Source organism: Phoenix dactylifera, chromosome 4, assembly GCF_051530095.1.
Source record: "Phoenix dactylifera cultivar Ajwa chromosome 4, Ajwa_hap1_PhDact_Kaust_v1.1, whole genome shotgun sequence".
In the NCBI taxonomy this organism is placed as follows: Eukaryota; Viridiplantae; Streptophyta; class Magnoliopsida; order Arecales; family Arecaceae; genus Phoenix; species Phoenix dactylifera.
This window is the reverse complement of record NC_143193.1, coordinates 15417490-15443774: the sequence shown is the minus strand read 5'-3', so window position 1 is coordinate 15443774 and position 26285 is coordinate 15417490.

Sequence of the window (26285 nt, the reverse complement as noted above, 5' to 3'; positions counted from 1 at the left end):
ATACATCCGCAGGTTAGCGGAATTCCAGCTCCTTAGAATTTCTCGACCATCTAGGGCCTCCAACTGGTAGGAGCCAGGTCGGTTTACCCAGCGAACCTTATATGGGCCTTCCCAATTTGGCGCTAGCTTCCCACCTTCCGCAGGTCGAGATGCTTTAGCTCGCCTTAGCACCAGATCTCCGATTCTGAAAAGCTTCGGTCGGACCTTGGAGTTGTAATATCGGGCCACCCTCCGCTGATACATCGCCATCTGAACCTGCGCCATTTCCCTCGCTTCTTCCAAGAGATCCAGGTTCCCTCGGAGTTGTTCCGAATTGGCCTCGGGTCGGTGCGCGGCCACCCGAGGTGAGGGGAGTCCGAGCTCCACGGGGACAACGGCTTCCGTGCCATAGGTTAGGCTGAAAGGCGTCTCCCCGGTAGGGGTCCGATGCGTGGTCCGATACGCCCAAAGGACATTCTCGAGTTCTTCGACCCAAGCTTGCCCCGTCCGACCGATTCGCGCTTTGATTCCTTGGAGGATTGTCCGATTTGTGACCTCGGCCTCGCCGTTGGTTTGGGGATGCGACACAGATGTGAACCGATGCTCGATCCCGAACTCCTCGCAGAAGTCACGGAAATGCTTGTTGTCGAACTGTCGCCCATTATCCGAGATGAGGACCCGAGGTACCCCAAATCGGACAATGATGTTCTTCTTCACGAACTTCCGGACTTGCACCTCCGTGATAGTGGCCAGCGGCTCTGCCTCCACCCACTTGGTGAAGTAGTCGATTGCAACAATCAAAAATTTCCGCTGAGCTGAAGCGACGGGGAATGGTCCGAGGATATCCATTCCCCACTGGGCGAAGGGCCAGGGCGCAGTGATTGGTGCCAAGGGGACAGAAGGGACTCCCTGGACGTTGGCGTGGCGCTGGCAGGCGTCGCATTTCCGCACATGATCCTTTGAGTCCTCCAACAAGGTAGGCCAATAATAGCCTTGTCTCATGATCTTATGCGCCAAGGACCTAGCCCCCAGGTGTGATCCGCAGATGCCTTCGTGGACTTCGCTGAGGGCGTAGGCCGCTTCCGAGGGGCGGAGGCACCTTAAGAGGGGGGCGGTGAACGAGGTCCGATACAGCCTCCCTTCATAGAGTACGTAGTGGGCGGACTTCATGACGAGTCGCCGAGCTTGATCTTCGTCCTCTGGGAGGATTCCTTCGGCGAGGTAGGCGACGAGCGGGTCCATCCAAGATGGCTCCGGATCAATCGCCATCACCGCTCCGGCCTCGCCGATGCTCGGGGCATCCAGGGTCTCCAGGTAGATCGCCCTCGACAAGTTGTGCGCGTCTGCGCCCAGCAAGCGGGACAGCCTGTCGGCCCTGGCATTTTCGCTTCTTGGAACCTGCTGAATGTCAACACTGCCGAGGTCGGGAATGAGTGCTTGCACCTTCCAGACATAGCTCTGCATGGTCGGGCTCCGAGCCTCGAACTCCCCTCGGACCTGCCCGACCACCAGCTGGGAGTCGGTGAAGACCTTCAAACGCCGGATGCCGAGCTCCTTGGTGAGTTTGAGTCCTGTGACTAGGGCCTCGTATTCCGCCTCGTTGTTGGTCACTGGAAATCCGAACCTCAAGGCATACTCGGCTATCACTCCATCGGGACTGGTAAGGACCAGCCCGGCCCCTCCACCTTCGGGGTTCGACGACCCATCAATGTGAAGCGTCCAGATTGGGAGGTCGAGGCTGGGTGTTTCCGGCGGCCTAGGTTCCGCCTCCTGCACAGTGCACTCAGCGAGGAAGTCCGCGAGCACCTGGGCCTTGATGGCGGGTCGGGGCTGGTAGCGGATGTCGAACTCACCAAGTTCTACTGCCCACTTCACCAGCCGTCCCGCATTCTCAGGATTGCCGAGGATCTGCCGCAGTGGTTGATCGGTCAAGAGGGTGACAGGATGAGCCTGGAAATAGGGGCGAAGCCTCCTGGCCGCGGTGAGCAGCGCGAAGGCGATCTTTTCCGCCTTCGTATACCGCGTCTCGGCATCCCGTAGGACCCGGCTGATGTAGTACACAGGCTTCTAGAGCTTTGCCTCTTCCCGAACCAGTACTGCGCTGACTGCGGTTGGGGAGACCGCCAGATAGAGGTAGAGCATCTCCCCCTCTTGCGGCTTGGACAGCAGGGGAGGAGACGCCAAGTACTCCTTGAGTTGGTCGAATGCCACTTGACATTCGGCCGTCCAAAGGAAGTCTTTCGGGCGCTTCAACACCTTGAAGAACGGTTGGCAGCGTTCGGCCGATTTTGCCACAAGTCGTCCGAGCGCGGCGACCCTTCCAGCGAGCTCCTGAACCTCCTTCACTTTGGTCGGAGGGGACATATCTTGGATGGCCTTGATTTTGTCCGGGTTGGCCTCGATCCCCCGCTGGTTGACAATGAAACCGAGGAACCTCCCGGCCGAAGCACCAAAGGCGCACTTCGCTGGGTTCAGCTTCACGCGAAACTTCCGCAAGGTGGCGAAAGTCTCCTCCAGATCCGCAATGTGCTGGTCTGCATGGCGACTCTTCACCAGCATATCGTCCACGTACACCTCCATGTTCCGGCCAATCTGCTCCTTGAAGATTTTATTGACGAGGCGCTGGTAAGTGGCGCCAGCATTCTTCAGACCAAAGGGCATTACCTTGTAACAGTACAGCCCCCGGTCTGTTATAAAGGCAGTTTTCTCCTCGTCCTGTGGAGCCATCATTATTTGGTTGTAGCCGGAGAAGGCGTCCATGAAAGACAGCAGCTGATATCCGAAAGTCGCGTCGACCAGTTGGTCTATCCGTGGAAGCGGAAAGCTATCCTTGGGGCACGCCTTGTTCAGGTCGGTGTAGTCGACGCACATCCTCCACTTCCCGCTCGCCTTCCAGACAAGTACGACGTTTGCCAGCCACTCGGGGTAGCTCACCTCCCTTATGAAGCCTGCATCCAAGAGTTTGTCTACCTCCTGGTCGACCACCCGGATCCGATCCGGGGCATAGTGTCTCTTCTTCTGCTTTACTGGTCGGTGGGTCGGGTCGACGTTGAGGGCGTGAGAAATGACCTCCGGGTCGATCCCAGGTACATCGGCCGCCGACCAGGCAAATACATCAGCATTGGCTCGGAGGAATTCCACTAACCTGAGCCGAGCTTCCAAGTCGAGGTTGGCCCCGACCCGGACCGTACGGTCCGGGCGACCCTCTTCAAGGGGAACTTCGATCACACCCTCGGCCGGCTCCCCGTGCCGCAAAGCCACCTCGTCTCTGGCGTCAAGGGACTCGACGCTTAGGGCCTCCACGGGCTTCTTCCCTTTGAGAGTTGCTAGAAAACATTGCCGTGCGGTCGGTTGGTCACCTCGGACCTCTCCAATCCCGGCCGCCGTGGGGAACCGCATTAGCAAATGGTATGTAGAGACTACCGCGCGAAGGGCGTTCAGTCCGGGTCGTCCGAGGATAGCGTTGTAGGCCGAGGGAACACGGACGACCAAGAACCCGAGCCGCACCGTGGCTTCTGCGGGTGCAACGCCCGCAGTCACAGGCAGCTCAATGACACCTTCGGCCGAGATAGCGTCTCCAGTGAATCCTATGAGGGGGGTGGATGTTTTGTGCAACACTTGTCGGGACAAGCTCATCTTTTGGAAGGCCTCGTAAAACAAAATATCAGCTGAGCTTCCACTATCCACAAGAACACGCCTTACATCATAGTTCGCCATAGTGAGGGAGATCACCATGGCATCATCATGGGGGGTCTGAACCCCCTTTACATCTTCATCACAAAAAGTGATTACATTACCGACCCTCTGCCTCTTTGCGACGGCTGCCCTTGATGCTTCAGTCGAGCCCCCCGCGTTCCTCTCGGGCCGGGGGCAGCCCCCAGTGATAGTATGGATCACGCCCGCGACGGGTCGATTCTGCTCCCGAGGCTCCGGAGGGGCCGGGTCGGCCGGACGCGAGTCTGCGGGGGGACGTCGGTCGTTCACGTATCGACCGAGACGCCCTCGGCGGATGAGAGCCTCGATCTCGTCCCGAAGCTGGAAGCAGTCTTCGGTGTCGTGGCCGTGGTCCCGGTGGTACTCACAGTACGCCCGAGAGGGCCTCCTCCCAGGGATCTTCTTCATCTGTCTCGGGACCGGGAGGTCCTCTCGCCCCTTGATTTCCATGAGGATCTGGGCCCGGGGAGTCAGGAGAGGAGTGTACCGGTTGAAACGTCGGGGCGGAGAACGAGGGCATAGGGCGCCGTGGTTCCTCGCCGGCGACGGGCTTCTGCGCCGACGTTGAGGCGTCGGGCTCCTCCCCTGGCGTGCCTCTTTTCGCCTTTTCTTCCCGAGCTTTGGAGGGATCTCGGCGGCCTCCTTGCTCCGCTGGGCGGCCGCCTCCTCGGCGTCCGCATACTGGTTCGCCCGGGACAACAGCTCCGGGAAGCTCCGCGGCAGGCGTTTGTCCAGGGAGAAGGTGAGTCTGCCCTTTCGGAAGCCACGCTTCAGGGCTGAAAGAGCCACCTCCTGGCTCAGGTTCCGGACTTCCAACGTAGCCTTGTTGAAGCGGGTAAGATAATCCCGCAAGCTTTCTCCCTCGTTTTGCCGGACATCAAAGAGGGAGTCGGAGACCAGTCGCCGCCGGCTACTGACGGCGAAATGGGTGATGAAGAGGCGGGTAAACTGATCAAAGGATTGGATCGAGTTAGCCTCCAGGCCGGCGAACCACGCCCTTGCCGGGCCACGGAGGGTCGCCGGGAAAGCCTTGCAGAGGAGAGGACCTGATGCTCCGTGGAGGAGCATAAGGGTCCTGAAACTCTCGACGTGATCCCGCGGGTCCGCCGCCCCGTCATAGGGCTCGATCGCCGGCATTTTAAACCCCGGCAGATTCGGGGTCCGCAGGATCCTCGAGGCGAGCGCCAGTTGGGAGGAGATCTCCAAGTCGGCGAAGGGATCTTTAGAGTGGCCCTTCAGGACCTGGAGTTGTCGGTGGAGATCGTCCACCCGCCGGTCCAGGGAGCGCGACCGATGGGTGGGAGACAAGGAGCACCGAGAGGGGGACCGACTGGAGCGCGGGTTCCTTGAGGACTGGGGGGTCTGAGAATGCGCCCGGGCCCGCCTCTTGTACCCTGCGCAGCTTCGATGGGATGGTCCGGGCAGAATGGACCGTGCTCGAGAATCTTCCTCGCGCCGGCGCTCCTCCCCATGGGAGAGGAAGGAGCGCGGGTTAAGGAGGACAGGTGAGCGCTCAGGGAGCAGCGGCTCCTGGGCCTGCTGCGGCGCCCGAGACATCACACCCTGCAGGTTCTGCACCGCCTCCGCGAGGGTGCGGACCTGCTGGGCTAACTGGTCGAACTGAGCGGCTTCGACCATCTGAATCGGGGGTGGAACGGTAGAGTGTTGCTGAGAATGTGTTGGAGACGCAGCGGCCTCCCGGCCGGAGGCGCGAGAGGCCCCGCGACCGGAGGCATTGGAAGCTCCACGACCACCTCGCCGTGCCATTACGATCGCTCTAAGATTCGGTTCCCTTCCTCTAGCGCCAACTGTTGCTGGTGGTCCAAACCGAGAGCGATTGGCACAGCGGTGTGAACGGGATTCCGTCTGAGCTGCCTTGGTTGATGTTGATTGTGCTCCACCTTCCACCGGAAAACCTGCAAGCAAGCCTCGCACCACCACTGGGGTAGTGGGGGCCCTCCGACGATCAAGTCAGAGGAGATTGGAGGAGGAAGAGAGATGATAATAGCAAGCAAGAGAGTGCTCTGGAAGATATTGCTTACCCCCCCCTTCTCCCCCCAGCCGCATATATACCTGGCTGGGGGGTCTCTCAGGGGGGTTTGTCATCGTGGGGCGCGATGGAGTGGCCACTGACATGGCCGTTACAGGGCGTCGTGGAGCAGCGCTGGGTACGGCCATGACAGGGCATAGTGGAGTTCCGCTTTGTACGGCTGATACAGGAGATCGTGGAACAGCATCGGATACAGCCGTTGCAGGGAGTAGTGGAGCAGGAGGCCTCGGCGTGCCTCTAGGAAGCAGCCTGTCGTTATCAAGAGATCTCCGACTCGGGGTCGGAGTGCTGGATCAGGGGGCAGCTGACTCGGGGTCGGGCTGCGTTGCTGAGGATATCCGACTTGGGGTCGGATTGCTAGATTAAGGGGCAGCCGACTCGGGGTCGGGCTGCGTTGCTGAGGATATCCGACTTGGGGTCGGATTGCTAGATTAAGGGGCAGCCGACTCAGGGTCGGGCTGCGAAGCCGAAGATGTCCGACTCGGGGCCGGACTGCTGGATCGAAGGGCAGCCGACTCGAGGTCGGGCTGTGGAGCCGAAGATGTCCGACTCGGGGTCGGATTGCTGGATCAAAGGACAGCCGTAGTCTTCATGGGCGCGCGTGCCGGTCACGTGGAGCATGGCGGCTTAGTTCCCCCGTAACAAGTTGCAACATCATCTCGATATGGCGTTGCGTGGTATCCATCTTCTCCATCAATTGTTGTTGGCTCTGCTGCATAGTTGTTTGATTCCCACGCAAGAACTCCAAGAGACGGTCGGTGGAATCAAGATCGGGTCTCAGGTCCGCCGAGGCCGCGGGTGATCGCGAGCCTTCTTGATGTGGGTCGACGCCCCTTGAAGATGCCGTTTCTTGCTGCTTCAAGGTTGTAGAGCGGGTGTTCACCATCTTCCAAGGCCAAGGATTGAACTGCTCTGATACCAAATTGATGCGATCCGATAGAATTTTATCCGTATCCCAAGATTCTTGACTCTTCTTGATTTCTGGAAGGGTAGTTCCGATCTGATTGCAGACATGATTTCTAAACATCCGTCCGTCAGATCGATCTCAAATTTGGATATGTTGTAGATCTCCGCGTTAGCTTTCCAGTGGACATCGGGATCTTAAGATATCAGCCTCCGACTGATGACTGCGCAGGGAAGGACGGGCTAATAATCCAACGGGATGGAGTTGTTTATAGAGGCTGGAAGGGATCAAGGAGGAGAGGAAGAAGAGGGAGGAGGTGGCTGGCCTCTCGGGACAGAGGTGGTGCAGCCGGATGAAGGAGGGGGCGGCGGCCTTGGACGGCGGCCTAGGGAGAGGGGGAAGGCGTCGCAAGAAGAGAAGAGAGAAGGGAAGAGAGCTAGGGCAAAAGCCTTTCAATTAATTTTTGCATGCTGAGATAGGTGCTCACCACATCTATTTATAGGTGGCTACCTGACCCCTTAACTTGACTTGATCTAATTGAATTCAAGAAACAACTAAACCCAAAGTGACTCTAATAAAGGCCAAGTCAGCTAACCCGAGCAAGGCTATGCTGAAATGAAATTAACATCAAGGACTCAAAAGCAAAAATAACCAAATGATTAAGTCCGAGGCAGTCTAGTGGATCCAACCGCATCACACCATCAAAGAACCAATGATCCACACCTCTAGTAGCAAAAGGAAGTCTCCAAGTACTGTGGTTTGAGGCGGTTCATCTTCTTAAGATTGGGATCAGATCCGTAAGGTCTCCTACAATTGGTATCCGAGCCAGGTTGCTGATTCGGTGGAGAAAAATTAAAATCTGTGGTAAGCTTTTAAAACAAAATTTTCTACGTTCATTAAATCTCTGTTTGGTGTTATGGCTTCGCAAAATCTCAAAGCAGATTTTGTGAAGTTCGATGGCAAGGGAAACTTCACCTTATGGCAGCAAAGGGTGAAGGATTTGTTGGTGCAACAGCGAATCTATAAGGTTTTGGTTAGGGAAAGACCGGAAAGGATTAGTTTGGAAGACTGGGAGGAGTTAGAGGAGATTGCTTTTAGCACGATTCGTATGTGCTTGGCTGATCAGGTGCTACCTGAGATTTGCTCAGAGACAATAGCCAGAGGGCTATGGAAGAGGTTAGAGAACACCTATATGGGAAAGAGCATGACAAATAAACTGTGGTTGAAGAAACAGTTGTATAGTCTGCGGATGCTAGAGGGAGGAGATCTGATTTCTCATATTCAGAAGTTCAATCAAGTTTGCTCGGAGGTCATGAGCCTTGATGTGAAAATTGAGAAAGAAGATAGGACCCTTCTACTGCTGTGTTATCTCCCTATGTTGCCCAGATAGACAACCCAAGAGGGGGGATGAATTGGGTTTTAAAATTATTATTGCAATTAAAACATTTGTGGATAACTAATTAATACCTTTTGCAAGTTAATTAATTAGATGCTATGTGCAGTGAATGAAATGAAAGTACAAGACAATAATGCAATCACAAACACAAGGATTTTATAGTGGTTCGGAGCTAACCCTTGCTCCTACGTCCACTCCCCAAGCCTCACTTGGGAATTCACTATAACCCCTCGGATTACAGCCGGTTGTTTTACAAGCTCACAACCCAACTTGTTGTTTTACGAGGTCACAACGAACTCGGTCGGTTTTTCCAGGCTCACCGACTAGAACCGTCCGATTGTTTTCCCGGGACCACAATCAAACCCTTACACGTTGGTTTCAACCTAGGCTCACCAACAACCTATACACCCTTGATTCAATCCCCTGATTGAATCAAGTAAGGACCAAATGGAAAGGAAGAACAAAGAGAAAAATACAGCTTCTAAGAAAGCAAATATTCAGCAATATGAACAATAGAGAAGTTAAGAGCCCTCAAACTATTTTATGACGATGTAGAGGAGGGCTTCTCAAACTTTGGGTCTCCTCTTGAACGTCTTGAAGACTTGAAGGGAGAAGGAAACTTCTTTAATGCTAGGAAGAGTAGGTTGAATGGAGTTAATGGCTGTCTTCCTTCTTTTTCGTTGAAATCTCTTTGGCAGATGAAGTTATTGTGTTTTCTTTGAAAGGAATGTTACTTCTCTACCTTGCTACAGTTCTCTGTGGCTATTTAAGCCATTTCCATCGGAAACTAGCCGTTAGACACACTTTACTAGCCGTTCTGCACATTCTGCACATCCTGACAATGTGTCCGTTGGGATCGGAGTCGACTCGCGCGATCTGGAGTCGACTCGGTTGTAGCAGGAGTCGACTCATGCTTTTCTGGAGTCGGCTCGGCAACTGTTTCGGATTTGAATTAAAGTGAGCTTCTCGACTGGGAGTCGACTTGACTTAACCCGGAGTCGACTCGCCAAAACCTGGAGCTGACCTGGCATTTTTGGAGTCGGCTCATCCCATGGAATCCATAGAGCTATTCTTCGACTTGGCTCACTCGAGTCGACTCGGAAATTCTAGGAGTCGACTCGGCGCTCAGAGCCCGAACTCCCAATCTTCTGTCTTTTGGCTCGTGCAGTCTTGGAGTCGACTCGAACTGTTCTGGAGTCGACTCGGCTCTCAGTATCCGAAAAACAGTCTTCTGTCTTTTCGGAGTAGCGCTACCTTGAAGTCGACTCGAACTGTCTTGGAGTCGACTCGCGTCTCAGAGACAACAATACTGTCTTCTGTCTTTTTGGGGTCGCGCTGTCTCGGAGTCGACTCGGGCTTTGCGGGAGTCGACTCGGCTCTCAGTGTCCGAAAGTTGCTCTCTGACTTTTGCCTTGTATAACACTGAGAGTCGACTCTCGCTTCCTTTGGAGTCGACCTGCCAACCATCGGAGTCGACTCGCGTTCCTCAGGAGTCAACTCGGCTCTCAGGGTCGAAAATTGTTCTCTGACTTTTTTGTCTGTAACTCCCTGGAGTCGACTCATACTACTCCGGAGTCGACTCGGTAAGCATCGGAGTCGACTCGCGCACTTCAGGAGTCGACTCACTGACAGGTTTTGAGTTGTATCTTTCTGTTCGTCTGTTTGTTCTCAGTCGGAGTCGACTCGTAATGCATAGGAGTCGACTCAAGCCTGTGCCAGTGCCTCTGATACGTTTGGAGTCGACTCGTAATATCCCGGAGTTGACTCGAGTCTCAGACTTTGGTTCATATAGGCTTCTTAACTTATCCAAATTGTCTTGAACCAAATCTAGAGACACTTGACCATAAATTTACTAAGATGTCACTGAAACACTAGATTGAATTCATTAATAAACATAAGATATACTCAAATGCTTTGAGCTCATCAAAATCAAATAGGGTTATAATCAATCACTCCACAATCTCCCCCTTTTTGATGATGACAAAACATTGAGTATATGTAAAGTGAATTGCTCAACAAACAAGGAGAATTATAGTAAAATTTGAAAATGAATTCAAGTGTCTAGTCATTTTAATTTATCCAAACTTGAAAGGTGTGAAACAATAAATTTTGAAGTTAAGGCTCCCCCTTTCATTCGGAATTATATAAGCCTTCATATTATGCAATCAATTGTTTGGCTTATTTATTTTTAATGATTTTGCTTTCTTAAAAATTCAGTTTCTCCCCCTCAACACATGCATTCAACTTTGTTTTGAATCTCAGAATTTCCTTTTAGTGCATTGAAGCTTTTGAACTTAAATTTTTGGTTTTTAGAGGGAAAATCTGCCAATTTGTTCTTAAGTATGATTCAACTAATCTCCGAATATCTCTTGAATAGATTCTGGAGATTACTCCATTAGGAGCCCCAACAGAGAGATAATGAGCCTCGAGGTATCACATCCACTAAGAACAAATTATTTTGTGTTGACCCCCTAATGGATTTTGATGAATACAAAACACTAGAGTATAATTCCCTTTATATTAACAATTTATTTGAGGATTTCAGGTGTTTAACTAAGAATATTGTTAAGAATTGTCAAGGCATGTTTTCATATTTTTCAAGGATTTATTGAAGATTTTTTTGAGATGAAGAAATTAGATCAGGGGCAGCCGAGACGTCTCCGGTTTGTCCTAGAGACGTCTCTGGCACGTAGAGGAAGAAATGGCACGTCTGGAGACGTCCCCGGCACCTGCCGAGGCGTCTCGCAAGGTCGGAGTCGACTCCCAACTCTGCGGAGCCGACTCTCTCAGAGACGGCAGAAAGGTCGATTTCAAGGGATACGCGCGAGTCGTCTCCGAAGGACGCGGAGTCGTCCCCACGCATAAAGCACCAGCTTCCGGAGACGTCCCCAGATAGCGCGGAGCCGACTCTCTCAGGGATTTCAGAGGACTCGTTTTTCATTGAGAAAACTTCGGAGTCGTCCCCGACATCGCGGAGTCGTCCCCACGCATAAAGCATGAACATCCCGAGACGTCCCCGTAAAGTGCCGAGCCGACTCTCTCAGAAAAACAGAAAAACAAGAAGTCGAGCTGTTCTTCTTCGGAGTCATCCCTAGAAAGCGCCGAGTCGACTCGAACATCGTCAAAAGAATTTTTATACAGCCGAGACGTCTCGCGTTCAAGCGGAGACATCTCCGGAGCGCCTGGGACGCGACTGACACACTTTTACAGGTTTGTTTGAATTTCAAACGGCTATATTTTTGTGTCTAACGGATCTATTGCTTGTAGGGCTATAAAAGGGAGCTTTTAAGAGCCTTTAAACTATCTTCTCACCAACCAAACACAAGATCATTCAAGAGAGAAGAAAGAGAAACAGGTTCAAGGGAGTTAGTGCTTTCAAGAGGAGAAATCAAGTGCATTCAAGTCTTCTTCTGATTTCGTGCTCATCTACTCATTCCCACTCGACAATCAAAGCTCATATTCAAGCCAACGTGATCCACATCGAAAGAACCAACATAACCCACGCTTCCAACGGCAAAAAGGGTTCTTCCGGTTTTGTTGTTTCTCATTGCTATATTTGCTTTCATAAGAGCTTTTAAATCTTTGTAAAACGTTTGAATATTGAGCTTGTTCCAGTCAAGGGACTTGGAACAAGGGATAGGCATCCCAAGCCTAAGTTAAAATTGGGGGATTGTAGGGTTCGTTGTTAGCCTGGGGTAAAACAACGAGTTGGGTAGTGCACTCGGAAAACTACCGGACTATAATTGCTGATTATAGTGAAAATTTCCAAAGGTGTTTGGGGAGTGGATGTAGGAGCAGTGAAAGCTCCGAACCACTATAAACCTTTGTGTTTGCGATTGACTGTGGTTACAACTTTAGTTTCACTTTTGCACATACACTTGTGTGTTTTCTTTTAATTAGACAAAAAGTTTTAAAACACCCAATTCACCCCCCCTCTTGGGTGACCATCTCTGGGCAACAAGTGGTATCAGAGCGGGTGCTCTGTGTATTCTAGAAGACCTAACCGTCTTTGCCAAAGATCAAGATGGCAACACCCTTCAACAATGTTCCTGCTGAGGGACAGGCTACCAATAGACCTCCACTCTTCAATAGGACAAATTATTCCTATTGGAAGACTAGAATGAGAATCTTTATTCAAGCACAAGATTTTGCCTTGTGGAGGGTTATAATCAAAGGACCACACGAACCATCTCATATAGTAAATGGTGTTCAGGTTCCCAAACCTGAGGAGGAGTGGGATGAGAATGATAGTAAGTTAGTTCAGCTCAATGCTAGAGCGATGAATTCATTGTTTTGTGCTCTAGATGTAAATGAGTTTAATAGAGTCTCCACCTGTAGTTCCGCCAAGAAAATATGGGATAGGCTTGAAGTTACCCACGAGGGTACTAATCAAGTCAAAGAATCTAAAATGAACATTCTAGTTCACAAATATGAGTTATTTAAAATGGAACCCAATGAAACTATTTCATGCATGTTCACACGCTTCACTGATATAATAAATGGTCTAAAGAATTTGGGTAAATCTTATACTAACTCAGAACTTGTGAGGAAAATTCTCAGGTCCTTGCCAAAAGTTTGGGAAGCAAAGGTCACGGCGATCGTAGAAGCTAAAGACCTCAACACTTTGGCACTTGAAGAACTATTGGGCTCATTGATGACGCATGAGCTCACAATGAAGCAACATGAAGAAGATGTGCCAAAGAAGAAGACAATCGCTCTCAAGGCTACTTCAAGTGCTTGTGAAGAAGAAAGCAGTGAAAGTGAAGAAGAAAGTGAAGATGAAGACTTGGGCTTAATAGTAAGGAAGTTCAAAAAATTCATGAGAAGAAAGAAGACCTTCCCAAGAAAGAAATTTGGAGGGAGAAATGATTGGAAAAAGGAAAAAGAAAAAGAAAGAGACCCAATCATATGTTATGATTGCAAGAGACCGGGACACATCCGCTCCGAATGCCCTCAACAGAAGAAGCACTATGGAAAGAAGAAGAAGAAGGCGTTGAAAGCAACTTGGGATGATAGTGACACATCCTCCTCCGAGGAAGAGAAGGATGAGACCGCCAACTTGTGTTTCATGGCATTCGACGACGATGAGGTATGTCAAAGCTCAACTACTGATTTTACTTTAGAAGAATTATATGAAGCTTTCCAAGAACTCATGAATGATTGTGGTATGTTAGGAGCAAAAAATAAAGAACTAAAGGCCTCCAATCAAAAACTAAAGGATGACATTAAGAACCTATTGATTGAAAAGGAGAGCCATGAAAATGATAGCATCATTGACCTAAAGGATAAAAATTCAAAACTTATCATTGAAAATGAAACGGCAAAAACACTCATTAAGGAATTAAATCTAAGAGTCAAACTCCTACTCAATAGTAATACTTCACTTGCACAAAATGTTGAATCCCTTAAAAATGATAAGGAAGAATTAGCTAAAGAAAATTTGAACCTTAAAGATGAGCTACATAAGTATAAACCAATTGTGCAGAAATTTACACATAGCTCGGAAAAATTAAATCTTATTCTATCTAATCAAAGAGCTGTTTTTAATAAAGCCGAATTAGGATACAAAACTAGCAAACAACAAAAATATCTAAAGAACTTTTTTGTAAAAGCAAAAGATGTCAAAACTGAAAAACCTACATGCTTCTATTGTGGGAAAAGTGGACATAAAGCTTATTCTTGCATTCAAAGAAAGATTCAAACTAATAAGAACACACTTGTAAAGGGTAAAAACACAACTAAAATGTGGGTGCCTAAGGGAACCAACTACACTAACCAAGAAGGACCCAAGAAAACTTGGGTACCTAAGAGCTTCACATGACTATTTTGCAGGTATGCCTTGTAGCCGGGAGCAAAAAGAGAATGTGGTATCTTGATAGCGGTTGCTCAAGGCATATGACCGGTGACAAGAGCCTTTTCGTCACCTTGAAATCAAAAGAAGGAGGAGTAGTCACATTTGGAGACAATGCTAAAGGTCAAATCATTGGCGTTGGTAAAATCTCCATATCACCCTCCTCATTTATTGACAATGTATTGTTAGTTAATGGATTAAAACATAATTTATTAAGTATAAGTCAATTTTGTGACAAGGGCCTTAAAGTGTCATTTGAATCTTCCCTATGCATAATTAGTAGTCCAATTGACAATGAGATCATACTTATGGGACATAGACTTGGAAATGTTTACATGGTAGACCTTGATGATCTCACCATGAAGGATGGCCAATGCCTTGTAGCCACGGATGCCAAGGTCAATGAGACTAGCTGGTTATGGCATCGTAGGTTAGGGCATGCTAGCATGGATTTAATTTCTAAATTGATTACAAAAGATCTAGTCAAAGGACTACCAAAAATAGACTTTGAAAAGAACAAGATTTGTGCTGCATGTCAACTAGGGAAACAAACAAGAAGCTCTTTCAAATCTAAGAACATAGTCTCAACATCAAAACCCTTAGAACTAATTCACATGGATTTATTTGGACCCACTAGAACTGCTAGTCTAGGGGGTAAGAAGTTTGGTCTTGTAATTGTTGATGATTTTTCACGTTATACATGGGTTTCATTTCTTGCCCACAAAGATGAGTCCTTTCCCGCTTTTATCAAGTTTCATAATAGGATTTCGAATGAACTTAATCTTAAACTAAAAGCAATTAGGAGTAATCATGGTACCGAGTTTGAAAATCAGCATTTTGAAAAATTTTGTGAAGAAAACGGTATCAATCACAGTTTTTCGGCCCCTAGGACACCCCAACAAAATGAAGTAGTAGAAAGAAAGAATCGCACACTAGCAGATATGGCTCGTACCATGTTGTGCGAATCGGATCTACCAAAGTATTTTTGGGCTGAAGCAATAAATACTGTCTGTCATATTTTAAACCGTATCTTAGTTAGATCTATCTTAAAGAAAACACCTTATGAGTTGTTGAAAAATAAGAAGCCCAATATAAGTTACTTTCATGTTTTTGGTTGTCGTTGCTTTATTTTAAACAATGGAAATGACAATCTAAGTAAATTTAGTGCTAAATCAGATGAGGGGATCTTCTTAGGTTATTCCTCATCTAGTAGAGCATACAGGGTCTTCAACAAGAGAACTCTCGTTGTTGAAGAATCCATTCATGTTGTTTTTGATGAAGCTAATGGAGATTCTTCTAGAAAAGAAGAAGATGGTGATGCAGGTATACTTGAAGACAGAATGAAGGAGTTCTCCATACAAGACAAACAACTTGAGGATGAAGTTAAGGAAGATACAATTCAGCAAGATGAAGAAGATCAACCCCAAGCAAGAGATCAAGATCTTCTGAGGGAATGGAGGTATGCACATGGTCATCCAAGGGATCTAATCCTTGGTGACCCTTCACAAGGGGTAAGAACAAGATCCTCTTTAAGAAATACTAGTAATTATCTTGCATTTGTTTCACAAATAGAGCCTAAATCACTAGAGGAAGCCGAAAAAGATAAAAATTGGATAAATGCTATGCAAGATGAATTAAACCAATTTGAAAGAAATCAAGTTTGGACTCTAATGAAAAGACCCCCTAATGTTTCAATTATAGGCACCAAGTGGGTATATAGAAATAAACTAGATGAAGATGGAGTAGTAATAAGAAACAAAGCTAGGTTGGTAGCCAAAGGCTACAATCAGGAAGAAGACATAGATTTTGATGAAACCTTCGCTCCTGTTGCTAGGTTAGAGGCTATTAGACTACTTTTGGCATATGCATGCTTCATGGATTTCAAACTCTATCAAATGGATGTAAAAAGTGCATTTTTAAATGGTTATATAATGGAGGAAGTTTATGTAGAACAACCTCCAGGTTTTGAAAACCACTTACATCCAGATTATGTCTTTAAATTGCATAAAGCATTGTATGGACTTAAGCAAGCCCCTAGGGCATGGTATGAAAGATTAAGCAATTTTCTAATTAAAAATAAGTTTAAAAGAGGAAATGTAGACAAAACACTCTTCATTAAAAGAAAAGAAAATGACTTATTGCTTGTGCAAATTTATGTAGATGATATAATTTTTGGTGCTACTAATGATAGTCTTTGTCAAGAGTTTGCTAAGCTTATGCAGGGAGAATTTGAAATGAGCATGATGGGTGAGCTAAACTTCTTCCTTGGGCTACAAATAAAACAATCAGAGGAAGGCATCTTCATCAGTCAGTCCAAATACATCAAGGAAATGTTGGAGAAGTTCAAGATGAAGGATGCAAAGGAAATCAGCACACCCATGGGCTCAAGTTGCAAGCTTGACAAAGATGAAAAAGGTAAAAGTGTAGACTGCAAATTGTACAGAGGTATGATAGGATCTTTACTTTACCTTACTGCTAGTAGACCAGACATATTATTCAGTGTTTGCATGTGTGCTAGATACCAAGCATGTCCTAAGGAATCACACTTGCAAGCTGTTAAAAGAATATTCAGATATCTAGTAGGGACATCTAATGCAGGCTTATGGTATTCTAAACAATCTGATTTAAATTTAATTGCTTATTCCGATGCTGATTTTGCCGGGTGCAAACTCGACAGAAAAAGCACAAGTGGCACATGTCAATTCTTGGGTGCTAACTTGGTTTCTTGGTTTAGCAAGAAATAGAATTCAGTTGCCTTGTCCACAGCTGAGGCTGAGTACATTGCAGCCGGAAGCTGTTGTGCCCAAGTTCTTTGGATTAAGCAACAACTTGAAGATTTTGGTATCAAAATGGACAACATACGAATTAGATGTGATAATACAAGTGCAATTAATTTAACAAAAAATCCTGTCCAACACTCTAAATCAAAACACATAGAGATTAGGCATCACTTTATAAGGGATCATGTGCTGAAAAATGATGTATTGATTGAGTATGTATGCACTGAAAATCAATTGGCCGATATCTTTACAAAGCCCCTTTGTAAAGATAGATTCAACTTTTTAAGGAATGCTTTGTGCTTGTATGATCCTAGCAAATAGATTGAACTTGTAATGCAATGCTTTGTAAGCTCTAGAGATACATGTGAATGCTACTCAAACTAATAATACACTTCAAGGTCACATATAGCAAACCTAGTGCCTAATAAGTGAAAACATGAATCTATCAAAGTTAGATGATGAATTGTTTGACTTTCCGGAGGATGGTTACCCTCCCTTGGACTCTTCATGGAGATATTTTCAGAGCCTATTTCATAGGCATTCGAAATTTGGTCAAATATTCCTCATTTCAATATTGATAATTCAAAAATCAATTATCAAACTTTTATAGGATGTATTATTGAGGGGAAGGATCACAAACAAGCTCACTCTATATTCACCAAAAGAAATCATGCTGATTATTGTGGTTGAATAAAACAAATTGGAAAAAGATAGAAATAATTCTGAAATTTTTCAGTGCCGGAGACGTCTCTGGCAAATCACAGAGACGTCCCCCCAGCGAGACGTCTCGCATTAGTCACGGAGACGTCTCGGGGACCGAATGAAAGTTTTTAAAATAGGTCGAAACAGCTCGAGCCGTCCCGAGCTGCCTTCCTTCGTCCCCAATGAAAACCTAAGCCCTAGCCTTCATCTTCTCTCCACCACAAATCGAACCAGAATCTCTCCCCATTTCCCTAGATTTCCAATCAATGGCCCCTAAGAAAGCTAGGCGTATGGGTGGGAGGCGTCCTAGGGTAGCAAACGACGACGAGAAACGGAGGGAAGAGCCCTCCGCACCGTCTCCTCCGGTTGCTCCGCCAACCTTGACCCCCTCCTGTGCGAATCGCACAGTAACCACAGGTAGATACATTGATTTTAATTTCCTAGCTAGTGAGGGGTTCTCTATTGGAGAGAGACTCCGTGCCCAAGGTTGGAAACACCTATGTTCCCTAAATATGTCAACCTATCCCGGCCTAATAAGAGAAATGTTTAGCAATTTGGCCGTAGGGAGCTCGGGGTACACCGGATATGTCCGAGGCACATTGGTAGAGATCAATGAGGACATCTTGTCTAGCTTATTACAAATCTCCAAGTACGGTGAGGCTCCGACCTCACATCTCCAAAGGGAAGTTGCCTTAAACCTAATCCTAGGTAGAGAGGACTGCGGTCCTCTTGACATAGTTAAGTCCCAAGACCTCAATGCTGAAATGAGATTACTCTTGAGCATAATCAACAGGGTCTTGTTCCCAAAAACCGGTCGCTTCGATTTCGTTTCGGAGCGAGACTTAGCCATTATGCACCATATCTTGCTAGGGATTCCCCTAAACCTCCCGAGGCTCATGTTGAACTACATCTCCATATGTCATAGGTATTCCAGATTTAGCATACCATATGGGATGGTCTTCACCCTACTGTTCAAACACTTTAAGGTACCTATCCCTGAAAATGAGCCAGAAAAATCCTTGAGAAACACTGATTACTACAATGAGAGCACACTACATAGGATGGAGTTTCACAAGAAAGACGGGTCTTGGGTTAAGGTCTCTAAAAGAAAATTCCAAACCATAGAGCCTGAGATCCAACATCAGGAGCCTGACCACCTCTCTCCTCCACATAGCCCTATGGCCTTTTCTGATGTACCTTCCAGCTCGGCTGGACCATTCACTTCAGTGCCTCCTCCTCCAGCTAGTGGATCATTGTCCTTATCAGATGAGCAGATGCACACCCTAGCATCTATGATGTGCCAGCAGATGAGGAAAGAGATGAGATCAATAATCTCTGCTGAGTTAGCTCCCATCCGTACCTCACATGAAGCACTCCTAGAAGAATTGAAGGAAATCAAAGTTCAGATAGAAGCTATAGCGTCAGAATTGGTTTGTGTGGCAACAAACCAAACAAGAAGATCATGTGAGATACAGGCTGAATTGAAGATCATATCGGATGGTCTTCAAGAGTTGGCAAGTCCTGAAGGAAATGTGGGCAGTGTAGCTGCCCAACTTAGAGGAAGGATTGACAGGGCAACCCATGAGTTTGAAGCACTAGTGACAGCCTTCAATCAATCTCAGGGAGATCACTTTAGAACCCTAATGGATTCAATAAATAGATTTATAGAGGCTGCTGCTGGGGCTATTGAGCATGGTCACCGGTGAGGGACATTTTGTGGACATCTAGGGTTTATCTTTCTGTAAAACCCTAGGCTTATTTGGAACTTCTTCTCTTATATTAGCAATCAATACTTGTAATGGCTTTTTATACTTGTAATAGCTTTTTATCCTTGTAATGGCTTCAAATGATTGTAATACCATATGAATGTCATACCCTTCTTTTTGAAACTTTGTGTATGTTTCTAATTCTGTAATGTGCCATGGAAATGTCATAACATACTTTAAATGTTCAAACTTGACAATGTGCAATCATTTTACTATTTTGCCAACTTAACAATGCATATTAAACAGGGGGAGCACAACCTGTACTAACTGTATTTGAAAGGTCTGAAATGAATTCCAAAACAAAGGGGGAGTGAAATGAATGCTGAATTCTAATAGGAATTGCGTTTTAGGTACCTAAGAAAAATTTGTCCCCTTCATTGTTGATGACAAAAAGGGGGAGTAGAACCACCAATATGGAAATGGAATGCAAAATACAAAATTTACACTCATACTTGAAAGTTTAATTAGAATCAACAAAATGAAAAGATAAAATTGAAGAATGTTGGCTTTAAGACAATTGTCCTTCTGGAAAAGAAAGGGGGAGTCAAAAGTATTTGGTTTTTAATTGTTTTTAGCATCAATATTTCATTAATTTACACTCTAACTTGATTCAAATCTAAAAGTGATAGATAACATGCCAAAATTGCTCAAAGAGCTACTAAGATCAATACTTATGCATAAGGATAGAACTGACAGTTGACTATATTGAATTATGCATACTGTATCTAGCTCTAACTAAAACACAATACTTGTACATCTGATCAAATACTGTGTATATGTTTAAATTTTAAATTTTGCATATACTCAGTATTTTGTCATCATCAAAAAGGGGAAGATTGTTGACCCCCTAATGGATTTTGATGAATACAAAACACTAGAGTATAATTCCCTTTATATTAACAATTTATTTGAGGATTTTAGGTGTTTAACTAAGAATATTGTTAAGAATTGTCAAGGCATGTTCCCATATTTTTCAAGGATTTATTGAAGATTTTTTTGAGATGAAGAAATCAGATCAGGGGCAGCCGAGACGTCTCCGGTTTGTCCCAGAGACGTCTCTGGCACGTAGAGGAAGAAATGGCACGTCTGGAAACGTCCCCGGCACCTGCCGAGGCGTCTCGCAAGGTCGGAGTCGACTCCCGACTCTGCGGAGCCGACTCTCTTAGAGACGGCAGAAAGGTCGATTTCAAGGGATACGCGCGAGTCGTCTCCGAAGGACGCAGAGTCGTTCCCACGCATAAAGCACAAACTTCCGGAGACGTCCCCAGATAGCGCAGAGCCGACTCTCTCAGGGATTCCAGAGGACTCGTTTTTCATTGAGAAAACTTCGGAGTCGTCCCCGACATCGTGGAGTCGTCCCCATGCATAAAGCATGAACATCCCGAGACGTCCCCGTAAAGTGCCGAGCCGACTCTCTCAGAAAAACAGAAAAACAAGAAGTCGAGCTGTTCTTCTTCGGAGTCGTCCCTAGAAAGCGCCGAGTCGACTCCAACATCGTCAAAAGAATTTTTATACAGCCGAGACGTCTCGCGTTCAAGCGGAGACGTCTTCGGAGCGCCTGGGACACGACTGACACACTTTTGCAGGTTTGTTTGAATTTCAAACGGCTATATTTTTGTGTCTAACGGATCTATTGCTTGTAGGGCTATAAAAGGGAGCTTTTAAGTGCCTTTAAACTATCGTCTCACCAACCAAACATAAGATCATTCAAGAGAGAAGAAAGAGAAAGAGGTTCAAGGGAGTTAGTGCTTTCAAGAGGAGAAATCAAGTGCATTCAAGTCTTCTTTTGATTTCGTGCTCATCTACTCACTCCCACTCGGCAATCAAAGCTCATATTCAAGCCAACGTGATCCACATCGGAAGAACCATCATAACCCACGCTTCCAACGACAAAAAGGGTTCTTCCGGTTTTGTTGTTTCTCATTGCTATATTTGCTTTCATAAGAACTTTTAAATCTTTGTAAAATGTTTGAATATTGAGCTTGTTCCAGTCAAGGGACTTGGAACAAGAGATAGGCGTCCCAAGCCTAAGTTAAAATTGGGAGATTGTAGGATTCGTTGTTAGCCTGGGGTAAAACAACGAGTTGGGTAGTGCACTCGGAAAACTACCGGACTGTAATCGCTGATTATAGTGAAAATTCCCAAAGGTGTTTGGAGAGTGGATGTAGGAGCAGTGGAAGCTCCGAACCACTATAAACTTTTGTGTTTGCGATTGACTGTGGTTACAACTTTAGTTTCACTTTTGCACATACACTTGTGTGTTTTCTTTTAATTAGACAAAAAGTTTTAAAACACCCAATTCACCCCCCCCCCCCCTCTTGGGTGACCATCTCTGGGCAACATTGTGTATTTTAAAAGTTTTCTTTTTATTGATTTTCATTAATTCTCTTTACTTGTCTATTCAATATATTTCTCCCCCTTTTTGTCATTGCATCAAAAAGGAAGTAAGCAGAGCACACAAGCAAGTAGAGATCAATGTGCACAATATTGACGAGAATTGTCTACTCATTGTATTGATGTATATGTAAGTACATTTGTGAATACAATAAGTAAAGCAGTAAATATATGTCAAAAATACAATAAGTAAAGCTAGGGCTTCTTGGAGGAGGATGTGGCTCCCTTGGGCAGTCTGGACTGTTCCATGAGTAGGGTGACCCCATCTGTGACGTGCCCTAACTGTGTGATAATCGCCGAGGTAGCTCTGCTGTGAATCGAGGAGAGCTCCGTCACACTCTACTGGAGTGTGTCCAGCTTGGCGATCAACACGTTCGCCAGACGCTCAGCCCCCTGGCTCTGGGTGCCCATATCGTGTCGGATGTCATCTCGCATCTTCCTTGTGTTGCTTGTGACATTGCTCATATTGGAGAACTGGGCTTGTATCAGGCTTCTGACATTGTAGATTTCTTCCCGTAGATGGGCCGTCATCTCGGTCACGGCTGATAGGGAAGGCACCAATGCAGAAGAGGGGGCAGGGACTGAACCTCTGAGCTCTCTCAGAAGATCGTCCCGAAGATCTCGTACAATCTCCTGCCGCAACTCCCGGAGCTGCTCAGGAGAAATCCGGACCTCCATCAGCTGAGTGGGTGGCGCAGAGGAGGAGGGTCCGGCTGAGGTGGAGGGTGCTGATGTGGAGGGAAAAGTGGAGGGAAAGGTGGGAATGTCTGAATCTGGATCAGGACTGGGGGAGTGTCTGGTAGTATGTGTGGAGGTAGATGGTTTCCTGACCCAGGTTCCCTCTACCTTATGAAAACCCATCCTGTGAAGGGTTCTCTCACCCATGCGATCTGTCCATCGCAGACCGCGAGAGGGTTCCCCCTCAGGAATAGGGATCTCTGACTCCCTAAAGATAAGAGTGTATAGCATCCCGTAAGGAAGGGTAAGCCTAGGTCTGTCTAGTGGCTCACATAGGTATCTGTAAATGAGTTTGGGGAAGTTGATTGGGGTGTCTTGAAGGATGTAGAACATGAGGGCTAGGTCCCTCTTAGAAACAAAATCGAAGCGGCCGGTCTTCAGAAAAAGGGTCCTAGAGATGATACTTAAGAGGAGCCGCATCTCAACTGACAGTGAGCTGGTGGACACCTCATCTAATGGGGACTGGGGTGGACTCCCTAATATGGCCGTAAGGGCCTCAGTCCTATCCTCAGGATGAGTAGGAGATACCCCTACTTGGGGAAGATGGAGGATTTGAGCAATGATATCCTCCGAAATAAATAATGGGACACCCACTACGGTCCCCTCTATCCCACCATTTCTCCTATGTACTGTTCCATAGAACTCCCTAACTAGACCGGGGTATGTGGGGAGATCTGATACCAGTTGTCAGGATCAAGCGCTACCATTACACCAAAACCGACCGGTGTATGTGGGGAGATCCAAGGAACAAAAGAACTCTAAACCCTGGGCCTTCAACCTATCTCCTATGGTGAAGCCCTCCCGGGAGAGATAGTCGAAGTTGACATATCTCCCGGTGGAGACCGCCTTTCCGGCGCACGGACGTGAGGGAACCGGCCTCGGCGGAGAATGAGCCGGAGGTTGTGGCCTCACGGGATCGTTCCGAGCTTTGGACCGTCGCTCGGTGCCGCTCGCGGGTTGGGGCCTCTTCCGGCTCGAGACAACCGACTTGCGAGGCATTCTTGACCTAGGGAAGGGGAATGAACCTAAAGGACGGAAGAAGATCGACGGGAAAAATCCTAAGGACGGTCGGAGACGACGTAGGAGACGGCTCTAGGGTTTGTGAACAGTGGCGGTGGTGAATAGAAGTTTTGATTAAACGCTTGGATTAGGGTTAAAAACCCGGATCCCGACCGCGAGTCGACTCCTGTAAGTTGCGAGTCGACTCGACCTCGAGTCAACTCCAAAATATGCGCGAGTCGACTCCCCCTAATGCTGTCATCGACCTCGAGTCGACTCCCGTCTATGGGCGAGTCGACTCTCCTTATGCGGCCATCGATCTCGAGTCGACTCCCGTCTATGTGCGAGTCGACTCTCTCGTATAAGCCGACTCTGAAACTTACTCGAGTCGTCTCGAACTCTAGCACGCACCTAAAAATCATGCTATTATCGTACCAAATGATGGACAATCACTAAGTTATGATCTGATTTGATGATCATAGATGCGAAACTCTATATTTAGCACAATCTAATCATCAAAATCAATGAACTAGAAGAGAATATCACTAGGATGGATCAATCACTCCTAATCCTCTCCTAAGCACACTATATCTCTCTTCACTCAAGGGTTTAGTGAAGATATCAGCTAATTGATCATCAGTGCAAACAAATTGAAGTGTCACATCACCATTCAGTACATGATCTCTTATGAAGTGATGTCTTATCTCAATATGTTTAGTTCTTGAATGCTGAATTGGATTTTTAGTTAGATTAATGGCACTTGTATTATCACAATTAATGGGAATTTTATCTTGTTTAATGCCATAATCTTCCAATTGTTGTTTGATCCACATGATTTGAGCACAACAACTCCCGGCTGCAACATATTCAGCTTCAGCAGTAGATAATGCAATCGAGTTTTGTTTCTTGCTAAACCATGAGATTAAGTTTTCTCCTAGAAATTGACATGACCCGCTGGTGCTTTTTCTATCAAGTTTACATCCAGCAAAGTCTGAATCTGTGTATCCTATTAAGTTCAAGCTAGATTCTTTAGAATACCATAGACCTATATTTTTTGTTCTTATTAGGTATTTAAAGATTCTCTTGACTGCAATTAGATGAGATTCCTTAGGATTAGACTGATATCTAGCACACATGCATACACTAAACATGATATCAGGTCTACTTGCAGTGAGATACAATAAAGATCCTATCATACCTCTATATAACTTTTGATCTACAGATTTACCTGATTCATCTTGGTCTAATTTGCATGATGAGCTCATGGGTGTGCTGATTGACTTGTTTCCCTCCATATCAAACTTCTTAAGCATCTCCTTGATGTATTTGGCTTGATTGATGAAGATCCCTTCTTCAGATTGTTTGATTTGAAGCCCGAGAAAATAGTTCAGCTCTCCCATCATGCTCATCTCAAACTCACTCTGCATCAAGTTAGCAAATTCTTCGCAGAGGCGATTGTTAGTAGCACCGAAAATAATATCATCAACATAAATCTGCACTAATAACATATCTTTGTTTTTCTTTTTTAGAAACAATGTTGTATCTACATTTTTCCTAGAGAACTCATGTTCTAGTAAGAATTTGCTAAGCCTTTCATACCATGCTCTAGGTGCTTGTTTCAAACCATAAAGTGTTTTGTTCAGTTTATACACATGATTAGGGTATTGATGATTCTCAAAATCAGGAGGTTGTTCTACATACACCTCCTCATTAATATACCCATTTAAAAATGCACTTTTTACATCCATTTGAAATAACTTGAAATCCTTAGAGCATGCAAATGCTAATAATAATCTAATTGCCTCGAGTCTAGCTACAGGAGCAAAGGTTTCATCAAAATCTATACCTTCTTCTTGATTATACTCCTTTGCTACTAGTCTAGCCTTATTTCTTATTACAATTCCATTTTCATCAAGTTTGTTTTTATATATCCATTTGGTACCTATAGTTGAATATTCAGAAGGTCGTTCAACTAGATTCCATACCTTGTTTCTAGTAAATTGGTTTAATTCTTCTTGCATTGCATTTATTCAATTTACATCTTTTTCAGCTTCTTCTATGTGTTTGGGCTCAAAATGTGAGACAAAAGCTAGATGATTATTTAAGTTCCTAAGGGAAGCTCTAGTCCTAACAGGTTGAGATGGATCATCTAAAATTAATTCCTTAGGATAACCGTGAGCATACTTCCAAGCCTTAGTCAACTCATGATCCATAATAGCCTCTTGACTTGATGATGCATTTCCAAGTAATTTTTGTTCATTATCTTGTAATGTCATCTCATCAATCTTTTCTTCAAGAATTTCAGCATCATCATCAAGATTAACTTTCTTACTAGAAGAGGTATCACTAGAATCATTAAAAATAACATGTATAGATTCTTCTATAACTAGGGTTCTTTTATTGAAAACTCTATAGGCTTTACTAGTTGTAGAGTAGCCAAAAAATATACCCTCATCAGATTTGGAGTCAAATTTTCCTAGATTATCTTTTCCATTATTATGAACAAAACACCTACATCCAAAGACATGAAAATAGTTCACTTTTGGTTTTCTGTTTTTCCAAAGTTCATAAGGTGTTTTCTTTATAATGGGTCTCAATAAAACTCTATTTAATATATGACAAGAGGTATTGATGGCTTCTCCCCAAAAGTACTTAGGAAGGTTACTTTCACATAACATGGTTCTAGCCATTTCCTCTAGAGTTCTATTTTTCCTTTCCACAACTCCATTTTGTTGTGGTGTCCTAGGTGCAGAAAAGTTATGAGTTATCCCCTTTTTACTACAAAACTCATCAAATAAGTGATTTTCAAATTCAGTTCCATGGTCACTTCTAATAGCTATGACTGAAGTATCTATAGCATTTGTTACTTCCTTATGAAATTTCTTAAAGACTGAAAATGCTTGATCTTTATGAGCTAAGAACATGACCCAAGTGTATCTAGAATAATCATCTACAATAACTAGACCATATTTATTTCCACCTAGACTTGTGGTTCTAGTTAGTCCGAATAGA